Source organism: Pygocentrus nattereri, chromosome 1 (genome assembly GCF_015220715.1).
Source record: "Pygocentrus nattereri isolate fPygNat1 chromosome 1, fPygNat1.pri, whole genome shotgun sequence".
In the NCBI taxonomy this organism is placed as follows: Eukaryota; Metazoa; Chordata; class Actinopteri; order Characiformes; family Serrasalmidae; genus Pygocentrus; species Pygocentrus nattereri.
The window spans coordinates 32,022,448-32,035,320 of NC_051211.1; the positions used below are offsets into that span (position 1 = coordinate 32,022,448).

At 36.2% G+C, this 12,873-nt stretch overlaps 1 protein-coding gene across 1 annotated transcript in view; it reads left to right on the forward strand.

Annotated features, from left to right (window-relative positions):
• Positions 1-2,957: 2,957 nt before the first annotated feature.
• The window catches only part of sema3c (sema domain, immunoglobulin domain (Ig), short basic domain, secreted, (semaphorin) 3C), a 91,203-nt gene continuing 81,287 nt past the window's right edge, over positions 2,958-12,873 (forward strand). The window contains exon 1 of the mRNA XM_017707585.2: positions 2,958-3,302. The gene's annotated coding sequence lies outside the window, so the exon portion shown is untranslated. The remainder of the gene's footprint in view (positions 3,303-12,873) is intronic.

Genomic DNA, 12,873 nt, shown 5'->3' on the forward strand with positions numbered 1-12,873 from the left:
AGAGGAGCACGGAGGAAAAGGCTAGTGTAATTCCTTTGCTGAGGCGAGGAGCTTTTGTAAAAGGATCAACAGTGGTAATATTTCACCTTCACAGTGGATGCAGTGTTCCAGCACTTGTTTATATTGTGTTGTGTGGAGACTGAAAACTGAATGCCTTTGTGGCTGCGTCTTTGTGGAGTTGGTGGGTGGATATGAAGTTTTAACTTAAATGAACAAAATTGTTCCTAAAAATAAACAGTTACTAAACAAAATCTTACAGAACGGCAGAAAATAGGCTAACACAGAACATTAAAATCACCTAATCTAAAATGAACAATAGCCTAGCGTCATCACCCTGACCAGTATGAAAAATGTACTGATTATAATAGAGCAAAAAAAATCTGATAACTGACATCCATTTTCATTTTTGAAAAGTGGCTATTTCAGCCATCTAATGCTTAAAGAACATGATGAAAATGTTCTACTGTCGTCTGAACATCTGTTATTCTGTTTTATTGTTTTCATTTTGTTTGTATGACCTGCTAGTTTTAAACAATTTAAAACAAAGAAACACAGGAACACGAGTATCACACGTCTGTGTTTTTATTAACTTGAACAAATGATTAATATATTTCCATAGTGATGGGAACTTCTTTCTCAATGTACGTTCTTAAAATCTTGCCCAGAAACTATTGCAGTGCTTTCAACAATAAAGGCAGTGTGAAGCCTCTTTTATACAGTTATAGAAACATACAGAAAGCTCCAATTCCACAGGCAGATTCGTTTTACTATGAAAAATGTGGACACAAGATACTATGGAGGAAGAATTTAGCCACGATGAATGGACACCTGATATTATGTTTGGTAAGATAGGGTGAAACACTGACTGATGTTATAGTCAGATATCAACTGTGAAGTGTTGGCTTGTTACAGTATGAAACAATTAAGGGTAGGAATGTTGTCAATGGCAATTCATGTATAGCATTTATTGTTGTGCATGTGTGTTGGCTTCTTTCACTATGAAAAGCCATAGTTTACTTAGTATCAGGGCTTGTTATTTTCCTTACCAGTATAAATTATTCAGTAGCAACTATAAAATGCACAGACATGGGTAAGCACCCTACACTATACCTATAAGAGTCCTTGGGCAAGACTCCTAATACCACCTACTACCTGTGTAAAGCAAGCAAATTGTAAGTTGCTCTGGATAAGAGCGTCAGCCAAATTACATAAATGTAATGTAAATGTAAGAAGCCACTATGAAACTAATCTTAAAGGTCAGACATTGAGGTGCAGACCCACAAACAGGCCCTTCAAGCTAAAGACATTAGTTAGTAGTTATCTTGTTCTCTTTTTTTTAATCACCTTCAAATGTTGATGTGTTTTAACGCCTTAAACTGCAGGCTTATTATAGTTATTATGCAGTTACTCATCTAAATTATTCAATAATAACTATGAAATTAATATATAAGTTAAGAAATTGAAGTGTAGACTAGCCTTGGGCCATAAATAATAATACTGAATATTTTAATAATCTATATAAATGCCAATATATTTTCAAATTTGATCAAATTTTAGGTACAGAGTAAAATGGATTAGCAGTATTTTGGTTTCCAACCAAACAAAGGTGGAGATCAACAACATGAGATGCTGTCTGTGCAGTATATAGTTATTGTATAAGTTATAAGCTATTTTAGCAATTGTCAATTATATGTTATATATGTAATGTAATTATATTATCATTAATATGTAATGAAAATGTAAGCTAGAGTGTAATGCATTACTCAATGCTTGCGTTGAAAAAAACGTCATTCTTCGTCTCGTAGTGGTATGTAGCTGATGACAGCATGAAGCAATGCAAATATTCCCATGGTGACAGTATTGCTGCCATTACTGTACTCTTTTTTATTTTATTTTATTTTATTTTATTTTTTGTTTTGACATTTGGTGTAAACACCTGATTTATTCCCCCACTGCAGTCAACGGCAAAATTTGGGAAACTTTAATACTATATTTCCGCTCACCACTACAGTCTGCGGACCGTTGCCACTTGCAGTGGCAGAATTTTTCATCATAGCTCTGTTTAAAACAATGGAATGTATGGTTTACCATCATTTGTCTACCGCAAACATGTGAATGCAGCTTAAGACTCTTCCATGAGGTACTTTATAACTGAATTTGGATCACGATGATACTGTTTATTGCCATAATTCTGAAGATGATAATTGTATGTCTTAATTTACATTGTTGTCCAAGCTTTGCATGGACACAGATGCAGTTTAAGAAACTAAAAAATGAGTTAGTTTTGAGATCTTAGTTTGGTTTTTTATTACTTTGGCTGGATAAATGCTGTTGTTATTTTTTACTTTATAGAAGTGGATGTATTTTAACCCCTTAAGACTTATTATTCAATAACTGCTACTTTAGACAGTAGCTACTATGAAACACACACACACACACACACTCACACATCTTCATTAGTTATCTTGTCATTCTCTTTCTTATAATCTTCATCAGCTGTGGTCATGTTTAATGTTATAAATTTCACCTGTCTGTCTTTCCTGTGTACTTTATTTCAGTAGAGACAGTGAGGGATGAAGAGTAGTGCAGTTTCCAGGTAAAGAGCATTTTTCCTTGCGGAGAGCAGCCAAATTTGCCCACAGCCACATGTCCACATTTTTATCAGACTGTGGGGCTTTGGTCCCTACAAAGAACTAAATACATGCACATACACACAGGGCCTGGAACTGGAAAGAGAGGATGATCCTTCTACTGTCTCGTTAGAGGAAGAGAGAGAGAGAGAGAGAGAGAGAGGGAGGGAGGGAGAGAGAGAGGGAGGGACATTTAGAGAAAGAGAGAGAGGGAGGGGGAAAAAAGTAGAGGGGAGGCTCAAGTGGAGAAGTGTAATAGGAAACCAGCTCTCCTTCTGTCGCTTCCTCATCTCTCTCGTCCTCTCTATCACTCTCTCTCACATACTCTCTCCGTTACTCTCTCTCTCTGTCTTTTGCACTCCCTCCCCCGTCTCTATAAGCCCTCTGTCTCTTAGCCATCCCTCTTTCTCTATATACTCTATTTTAGCTGTCCCTCCCTCCCTCTGTCTCTCTCTCTCTCTCTCTCTCTCTCTCTCTCTCTCTCTCTCTCTCTCTCTCTCTCTCTCTCTCTCTCTCTCTGTGGTCCTGCAGAGGCAGCTGGATGGATCAGCACTCCTCCTTTCTCACTTTCTCTCCTCTGTCTCTCTCAGTGTGGATTTTACTGGCAGCTGAGGCTCAGTAGGAGTGTAGAGATCACAGAGTGGAAAAGACCGAAAGAGGAAAAGAGTGAAGGTGAGTCCAGTTTGGAGAAGATCTATCTCTGTTTGTATAAGTGTGTGTGTGTGTGTGGATCTCCGGACTAACAGGTGCAGAGTCCCTGTGGAGAAAGAGGAGGAAACCATAAGCCCTAATACGGCGGCCGGTCCGTCATAGTAAATCAGCCGCTCACTGAGAGAAGCATCTATATTTAAAACACTTGTTTGTTTGTGAGATATTGGTTCAGTTTGTTTGTGACTTTGGCGTGATTTCCCATAAATTTGCACTGTGTAAGTGCGTGAGTAAGTCCTGTAATTATGAGAGCGAACATGTGAAGTATGGACATACTGACCCTTAGAGTTTAAAAGGTTAAAACTGAGATGTTCAGTTTTTCATCACTTTTGCTGTTTATATCAACAAGTTCTGCTGCTGTTCTCAGGTTTAACCTTTAGAAATGAGTGTATTTAAATCCTTAAATCTGTCTGCTTATTATTCATTTAAGCTTATGATTCAGTGACACTACTATTATTTTACTATATATTTACTATTACTATCAACTGCTCTAAATTATTCAGAAAGTATTCATATATAATGTAAGGACCTGAAGAGAGAAATGCAACCTCGGACAGGTCAAGAGGTCAGAATACTTATTTGTGAGATATTGGTGCAGTTTTTCTTTACTGTGACTGGATATATTTACAAGTTATCATCTCATTCTCTTTTTTGTAACCTTCAGATGTATATATGTGACTCAGTTTTTTTGATAAATATAAATAATTCAACACTGAAAGTGGATTATTCAGTACATGCTGTGAATTTTTTAGTATCTACTACACATTATTGAGTAACTACTGTGAATTTTTCAGAATCTACTATGAACAATTTAGTATCTACTATGAATTATTCAGACTCTACAATGAATAATTCAGTATGTACAATGAATAATTCAGTATGTACAATGAATAATTCAGTATCTACTATGAATTATTTAGATACTAGAATGTAAAATTCAGTGGTGGACAGCAACTAAGTAAATGTAATTTGTTACTGTACTTAAGTAGTTTTTTTGTGTAACTTTACTGAAATATTTCCATTTTGAGCAACTTTTTACTTTCACTCCATTACATTTCAAAGTCAAACATCATACTTTTTACCCCACTACATTATTAATTATTTATGTCGTTCCTTTTAGTTTATGTGTGCATAAAAATGTAACATCAAAATGAAAGAAGCGCAAAGCAAGAACAGCAATCAGGGAACAGCACGTTTTGAGATTGTTTTGACCTGTTGGACATACTGACCAGCATTCAGCATCAGCGCAGCAGCATAAAATTTTGGTTGTGTCTATTCATCATAAATGATGGAACTAACCTTTGTGTAAATAGACCACAATATATAAATATTTACACATTTAAAGCAAGTTTTTATTAGACTTAAGTATTAAGTCTAGTAAGTCTGACTTGCTTTATTGCTCACCACAGTTGTACAGAGTTGTTATCTGTGTTAATGTAAGACTGTTGTGAATGAAAATCCCAGGAGATCAGCAGCTTTAGAAATACTCAAATCAGACTGGCACCAACAATCATACCATAGTCATAATCATTGCGATCACATGTTTCCCCCTTCTGATTAAGTATATTTGGGGCAGTCATGGGCTGGAGGTTAGGGATCCAGCCTCGTGACTGGAAGGTCACCGGTTCGATCCACAGAGCTGACAGCACATGACTGAGGTGTCCTTGAGCAAGACACCTAACCCTCAACTGCCCCCCGGGCACTGCGGATTGGGCTGCCCACCGCTCCGGGCAAGTGTGCTCACTGCCCCCTAGTGTGTGTGTGCTCACTAGTGTGTATGTAGTGTTTCACTTCATGGAAAGATTAAATGCGGAGGAGAAATTTCCCCATTGTGGGACTAATAAGGGTCTCTTAATCTATTAAGTCTATTATAAATAAGTAAGTTGCAAATAAACCTTAAACTGAAATTTCTGAAGTTTCAGAGCCACTCAGTTCTACCTGATGGAAATTTTTTGCCTTCAGTGCTGATGATAATTTTAATAGACATCAGCATCACTAATTAATGACATTATATTAAAAGATTCATTCACCAAGAGATATACCAGAGTATTTTCACCTAAAATTAGTTAATGAAACAAGAGACTTGTTACAAAAATTATAATAGGTCATGAGAGCCATAATTAATCTTTTAGTACTTTTACTTTCAATATTCAAGTACATTTGAAGACAAATACTTTAGTACTTTTACTCAAGTGGAGGTCTAAAGGGAGGAACTTCTACTTTTACTGGAGTAATATTTTACCTTGGGTGTCTCTACTTTAACTCAAGCACATGTTTTGTGTACTTCATTCACCTCTGGTAAAATTCACTTACTACTCACTTAAATGAACTAACTTACTATTATTAAACAAACTTAAAAATGTTTGCAGAGATAAAACATAAAACAGCTGGAGATATTAATTGTTTTGTCATCACTTCGGCTCCAAATATACACATCTTTTTCTCAGGATTGGATGATGTTAATCCCTTAAACTCCAGACGTGTTATTCACTTATCATATAGTTAATCTCAAAACTTTTATTTACTAGTATATATTTTTCATTAGAAGCTGTGAAATTCATAAATAAATGGAATGTAGACCCACATAGAGACTCTTTAGGTTTAGGGGTTAAAACATTACTTTGTTTATGAGACCTTTCTTCAGTTTTTTATTACTTTGGCTGACTAAATCCACAAGTTGTACTGTTATTCTCCTTCAAAAGTGCATGTATGACTTATTGTTTAATTATTTAATTTTGCTATGCTATCAAACAAATATATATGTAACATTTTTTGGTTGGGTATGTTCACATGTTATCCTATCTTTCTGTTTTCTATGACCTTTATCAGATGTGGTTGTATTCAATTGTTGGATTTTGCTCTTCTGCCTATTTTGTACAGAAGTACAGTGTAAATGTTCTGCGTATAAACTTAGATCAGTAAAGTGTGTGTGTGTGTGTGTGTGTGTGTGTGTGTGTGTGTGTGTGTGTGTGTGTGTGTGTGTGTGTGTGTGTGTGTGTATGAAAAAAGTGTGAGGCATAAAGCATTATAACCTTTTATTGCATTCTTATAAAAAGAGAATTAGGGACTGGCTTAAATGCCAAATTGTTCTTTTTATAAAGATTCTTTCCACATGTTGTGCACAAGCACACGACTCTCACTTCTTTCCTCTCTGTCTCTCTCTCTCTCTTTTTCTTTCTCTCTCTTTCTCTCTCTATGTGTGTGCAGATATTTAACAGAGTGTGGTGTGAAAAAACAGAAAATACCATTATTAACTCACTATAAGACAATCACTTCTGTTATATGTGGAAAAGATGAACTGCAACTGACAATGGAATCTATTCATTCTGTTCGTCTCCTTTAACTGATTAAAATCTGCCTCGGAGTTATTGGTGTTCAGGCACGTCCAGTAAAATGGATCAGCATGTAGAATTGGAGATTTCTGAGTACTACTGTGTTTTCTATCACTGTATAAAAGAAACTCTGTGCTGTCCTTATTGTTGGACACACTGCAATCACTTCTGAGTGAGTGTGCATACACATTCCAAACACAAGTCACATCACTACAGAGATACTTTTTATTGATTAGCCAACAAAGTTAACAGTGAGTGTGTATTCTTTTCACATTTCTTGTTCAAAACTGTTGCTAGCAATGCACCGATAATGCTTTTTACCTTTCAATATGATACATGATACATTTCAATATGATATATAGCTCCACCAGCCTGGACTGTTGACACAAAGCAAGCTGTTTTTTTTTTATTTTGTGCCTATTACAGCTTTCTTTTGTTGGCTGACAGAAATGGAACCTGATCTGGTTTTCTGCTGTTGTAGCCCCTCCACCTCAAGGTGTTGTGCATTGTTGTGACTTTTTGTGCATTCTGAGTTTCTTTACTGCTCACCATAATTGTACAGAGTGGTTATCTGTGTTAATATAACCTTCCTTTCAGCTTATACCAGTAAGGTCATTCTCTGTTGACCTCTCTCATCATCTGCTCACTGGATGATTTTTGTTTATTACACCATTCTGAATGAACTCTGTTGTGAATGAAAATCCCAGGAGAGCAGCTTTAGAAATACTCAAATCAGACTGGCACCAACAATCATGCCATAGTCATAATCATTGAGATCACATGTTTCCCCCTTCTGATTATTGATGGAACATTACCTAAAGATGCTGGCCCTTATCTGCATGATTGTATGCACTGCACTGTTGCACTGCTAATTGCATGTGTACCAAAGGTGTTCCAAATAAAGTGATATTTATTATTAGTCATATTTGTTAAATAACATATAAAATTTTGCTTCAAAAATCAGCTTCATCAGAGAGAAGAACAGATTAAAGGGCAAAAATAGCTGTTCTTTTAGTCTGAAATTCAAAGAAAAGATCAGTTGAAGTCTATCATTTCTCAGTAGTTCCTATGTTAATTAATCTGAATTAGATTGGTAATGAAACATAAAATGTAACTGCAGTAATAAATGAACCCAGGAACAGCTTTACTTAAGATTCATTTATCAAGTATATTGAAACCAACCCTTATTTAAATAAAGCTTAGACAGACTTTTCCATTAGTTAGTTTTCTTGAAGGAACACAGCTGTAGATAGGTACTTTCTGTATGACTCAACGCTAATAGTTTCCAATAAGCTTTGAAAAAAAGGACTACTAATGCATTCATTGTCTTGGATCAACACATTCTTTGATAATGTACATGGTTATGCTGGAAGTAATCATCAGTAATCGCTTTTGAAGGCCAATTTCGAGAGAGAAAAAGCTGGAATATTCATCAGGCACAAACCCAAAGCTCACACAGTGAATGTTGATTAGTATGAAGGTCACTACAAAGGTGGATTTTGTGGTCAGTGTCACCTACTTTGATCATACAGCACTGGATAATGCACCACTAAAGTTTCTATCCACAGTTAAATAGATAAGGAGACAGTTGTCACTGGCTGTATGTGGATGAGCTTTGCCAATGTTTGGTGATCAGCTTTGTCAGTTTCACACCAATGTAGGCCTCTTTGTGTGGTTTCTGAATACTGGCTGTACTTTGATACATGTTTATAAATAACAGCATGTCCTACATCATCAGAACTCATGTACTAAAGTATATTTAAGATTATTTAATAACTCGTTTATTTTAATTGAGTTCAACTAAATCAGTGTCCTTAAAGGAAAGCCAGCCCAATAACACCCCTGGGCAGTTATTTCCAGTTTTACAAGACCAGGCTCCTATGCTCCCAGGCTTAATGGGGAGAGATGTTTAAAGCTGAAACTAAGAGCCACATTAACATTTAAATTTTTTTTTTAAATTTTGGCATAAAAAAATTGTCCTAAATAAGTTTGGCCTAAATAACACACATTTTTTTTATCTTGTTCACTGCTGTGCATGTGCATATCTCCAAATGATGGTATTTTGAGCTTTGCAGCTTTACCAGCAAGCCGATTGGCTGTTTTTATTTCAGGGCAGGACTTAATAACACGCCATGTTGGGCATTAAGAGATTAAATATAGGCCTGTCACAATTATTACATAATTGCCTACTCATACTTATTTGAGAGTTATTTGCATGCCTACCTTCTGTACTATGTCAATAACATTGTAATGGATCTCAAGATGATAACAAAAATGCTAAAATTCATCAGCAGTAATGTATAACTGTGAAATATTTTAATTTGAGAAATATTATCAGATGGAACTGTGTGTGAGGGGCCACATAAGGATGCTGAGTGTTCAGAGTGAATCGGGTCAGATGAGATCAGATCAGTGTGATGTATTATGGCGGGTTGTGTGATCTCAGGTTGTGCTGAAGCACTGAAGCTACTGTAAACTCAACACCTCAGCAACCTGACGCAGGCTGGGCTAGAGATGACCCACTGATGGCTTTAGCAGCTGTGTGTGTGTGTGTGTGTGTGTGTGTGTGTGTGTGTGTGTGTGTGAGCGCGTATGAGTGTGGGCTAAAGGCCAGCAAGAGACAGAAGAGCCGCCGCCCAGCTTAAGCAGCAGTGTTTGTCTCTCCTGCTCACTGCCAAAGACATTCCAGTGAAATGTTTTGCAGTTTTCCATATGCTTGTACATACACACACTAAAGCTGCATGAATATGCAGATACACATGCAAAGTACAGGGCAAGAATCCTTCCTTTCTCTCTGCCTACTATCACATACATACTTAAAAGGGAATTCTGCTAATTTTTCAAAGTTTCTGCATAACACTGTTAGAGTAATCAGAGTGGTTTAATGTGAAATGGTTCATTGTAGAGAAATGTACTGACTTGGATTTCTTTACAGTGTTGGTGACAGGAACACCAAATTGTCATGTCTACAGCACAAATTTGAATTATTATCCAAAACCACCAGCGAACCGAACCTACACATGTCTTCTTATATGAGTTTTATATGTAACATTAATGGTAATGGTTAAGCAGTAGCAGTATCTTGAAGATGTACATTACTTACATTAAGTCAGTATATTGCTGATCTGTTGCATGAAGCAGACTTTATATGCTACTTCCATTAAGCAAAACATAACCTTACCCAACCTTACCTAAAAACTAATCCTAATCCTGACCCTAATCCTAACACTAATGTTAACCAAAACCTAAACCAAGCTCCACTAACAGAATTTTGTCAGCACCAAGTCTATAACACCTTGTTGAGGATGTTGAGATGGTCTGTATTAAACCTGTTACATGTTCAGTGACCTCTCAGGTTAACATCTACAGACATGAACTTGGACCCTCCAAATCTCATGATAATCTACTGAATTGTATTCTCTGCTCCTACATCATTGATATGTTGTTGAGATGTCACTGGGAGCGCTGGGTGTGTATTTAATCTAAAAATAAATGTCAAAATAAAATGTCACTATGTTTTTTGCTTCATGTACCTTTCCACCGTATTGGATTTTAACACAAGTGTTTTAGACCAAAATCTTATAATAGAACTATTGTAAAACAATGCCTCCAGCATTTGGCAGTGTGTTCATAACCATTTCATATAACATCTTTACGCAAGGGAGCTTTTAGAGGCATTAAACTTTTCAGACGTCTGGTTCCTATCACCACCACTGTGAGCAATATAGACATTGCAAGCTTCTCTGGAATGGAGCATTTTACATCAAACGATTTTGAAAATTCCTCTCTAAGAAGCCAATCTTGCAGGCACATGCATTAAAGATAAAATGTTTCATATGAAAAGGATCATTTTAGTTTGAGGAACTGGGTTTGGCGTTCATTGCTTTGGAATATGGAAAATAATGCAATATGCTGTTGTGTATATAAAACAGAACTTGAAATATGGATTAAATGGCAGTACACTGATATGTATACAGTAGATTTCTGTATCTGCAGCTTTGTGTTTGTACAGGTATTGTTCAGTGCCGTTGTATTTCATTTTCTAGGGGCATTTTCATGAAATTGACTCAACCATTCTCTGCTCACAAATATGTCCTTTCATAGTAACTTTTGCCAGTCTGGACAAGCTTTACAGCAAGTTCAACCTGTTGAATAACTATAGCACACTTTATTTGCAGTTGCTATGTAACGTTGGGTTTCCAGGTTAAAATGCTGCAATACTGAGCTGGACCCTGTTGGAGCTAATAAAGACTAGACAGGTTTGAAATGGTGGTGAAAATTTTACCAACATGTTGAATGAATGTTTTGGAACATACTCTAAATTTTCTGTGTACAAAAATCTAACAATCTGGGTCAGTGCAGTAGTTTAGCATTTCAGCTGGAAACTCAGTGTTACTCTAAATGAAGACTACAGTTTATACTTAGACTGAAAGGGGTTTTTACTAGTGTGTAAAACCTCCCAAACCTCTCAACAGTAGCTATGAAAGAACACATTTGTGGCGGAGCATTTCACAGTCTTGTACACCTTGGGTCCAGTGCTTTGAGAGAATGCAGAAAGTTTCACAGATGCTTCAGCCTACCTGATATTTCCTCTACACAGTGTGTATGAATCTTTCACATGCTTCATGTATTAGCCATGAGGACAGATACACTCCTTTTTGTCTCTCACTCTCTCCTTTTGCTCTTCTTTTCTCTCTATGCTCTCCCACTGACTTACACACACTCATACATGTATACAAAACAGCAGTGTGTATTCCTGTCTTTGTGTGGTTTTTGCATGGAATGCTGTGCTTCCCCAATTAATGCAACCCCAACTTTAAAGGGAAATTGCACTGACTTTTCAAAAGTTCTGCATAATTAAATGATTAAAATATAAAAAAGGTCATTCCGAGTGGTTTGATGCGAAATGCTCTAAAGAAACTGAGTCTGCTTTTTTTCACAGCAGCACTGACAAGAAGCAATAAAAAGCCCCTAAAGGCTACATAACAGGAAATTATTACATGAAATGATAAATACATTGCCCGATCACTGTGAAATTGTGGTAGTTTTATGTAGTTGAAAACACTTTGTGCTTGGTATTTTAAGGCAAAATAGCCCCAAACAAAACTTATTTCTTTGAGTTTGCCACAATTTTAACATTATCAACATTATTCATAAAATCTTAGAAGATATGTGTAGGTTCACTGCTGGTTTAAGATAGTAATTAATGCGGCTATATTTGCCGTGTAGACACCACAACTTTTGGTTAGTATCACCACCACTGTAAATAATTCTGAGTCAGCAGGTTTCTGTACAATGATCCATTACTCATCAAACCACCCTGGATGACTTTTTTTTACATCTCAACCACTGAATTACGCAGAACTTTTAAAACATCTTTGGAACTGCATTTGAAAGCAATGACCCATTGACTTCTATTATAAATGTGTCTTAAACTAAGGCTGATCTATACTTCTGCAAACATGCACATGAACATACTGTATCTGTGTTGAGACACAGCAAAGGTATGAGTAAGGTTTATGAGGGTTATGAGTAAACGTAGCTCGCAGACGTTGACGTTGATGAGATAAATGTTGATTTTAAATGTTGTGGGATGAGACCCAAACAATACTGAACCTGAACCAGAACTAATTATTCATACATTTACCCGTTTTCCAAAAAATGACACAAACAGTGAAGTGAGTATTATGCTTCATTCACATGTTGGCTTTGAAAATACTGTTGTTATGGCCTCATTGAAAAACGTAACCATCAGTGATGTGCAACCATAAACATATTGCTATAATGACAGCATTTCTGGTAAAAATTAAGGATTATGTCACTTCCTTGTTTAAGGTGGAAAAAGATATGTTGTATGCCAGAAGAGTGCTTCCGTACAGCTGTAAGTAAAGTATGTTTCATAGTTTTGATCCTATGCTCCTCTTCTGTCTTGAGAAAATGAGTATCGGTATCAATGCATCCCTAATGATGATACTTAAAGACTTTTTTATATTACATCATGTTCATCATGATATTTTGTTTTTCAGACAAAAAAGCACCAGTACTGCCACATTTAAAAATAAATTCCAGCATAAACTATGAGCACAGTTTCACGCACAGCAATTCACTGAATCAGACTAATTATGCTTTCTTTGTAATCGATAACCATGATATATTCTGAGAATAATGGAACATAATTTATCACAATATCTGTAAATATCATC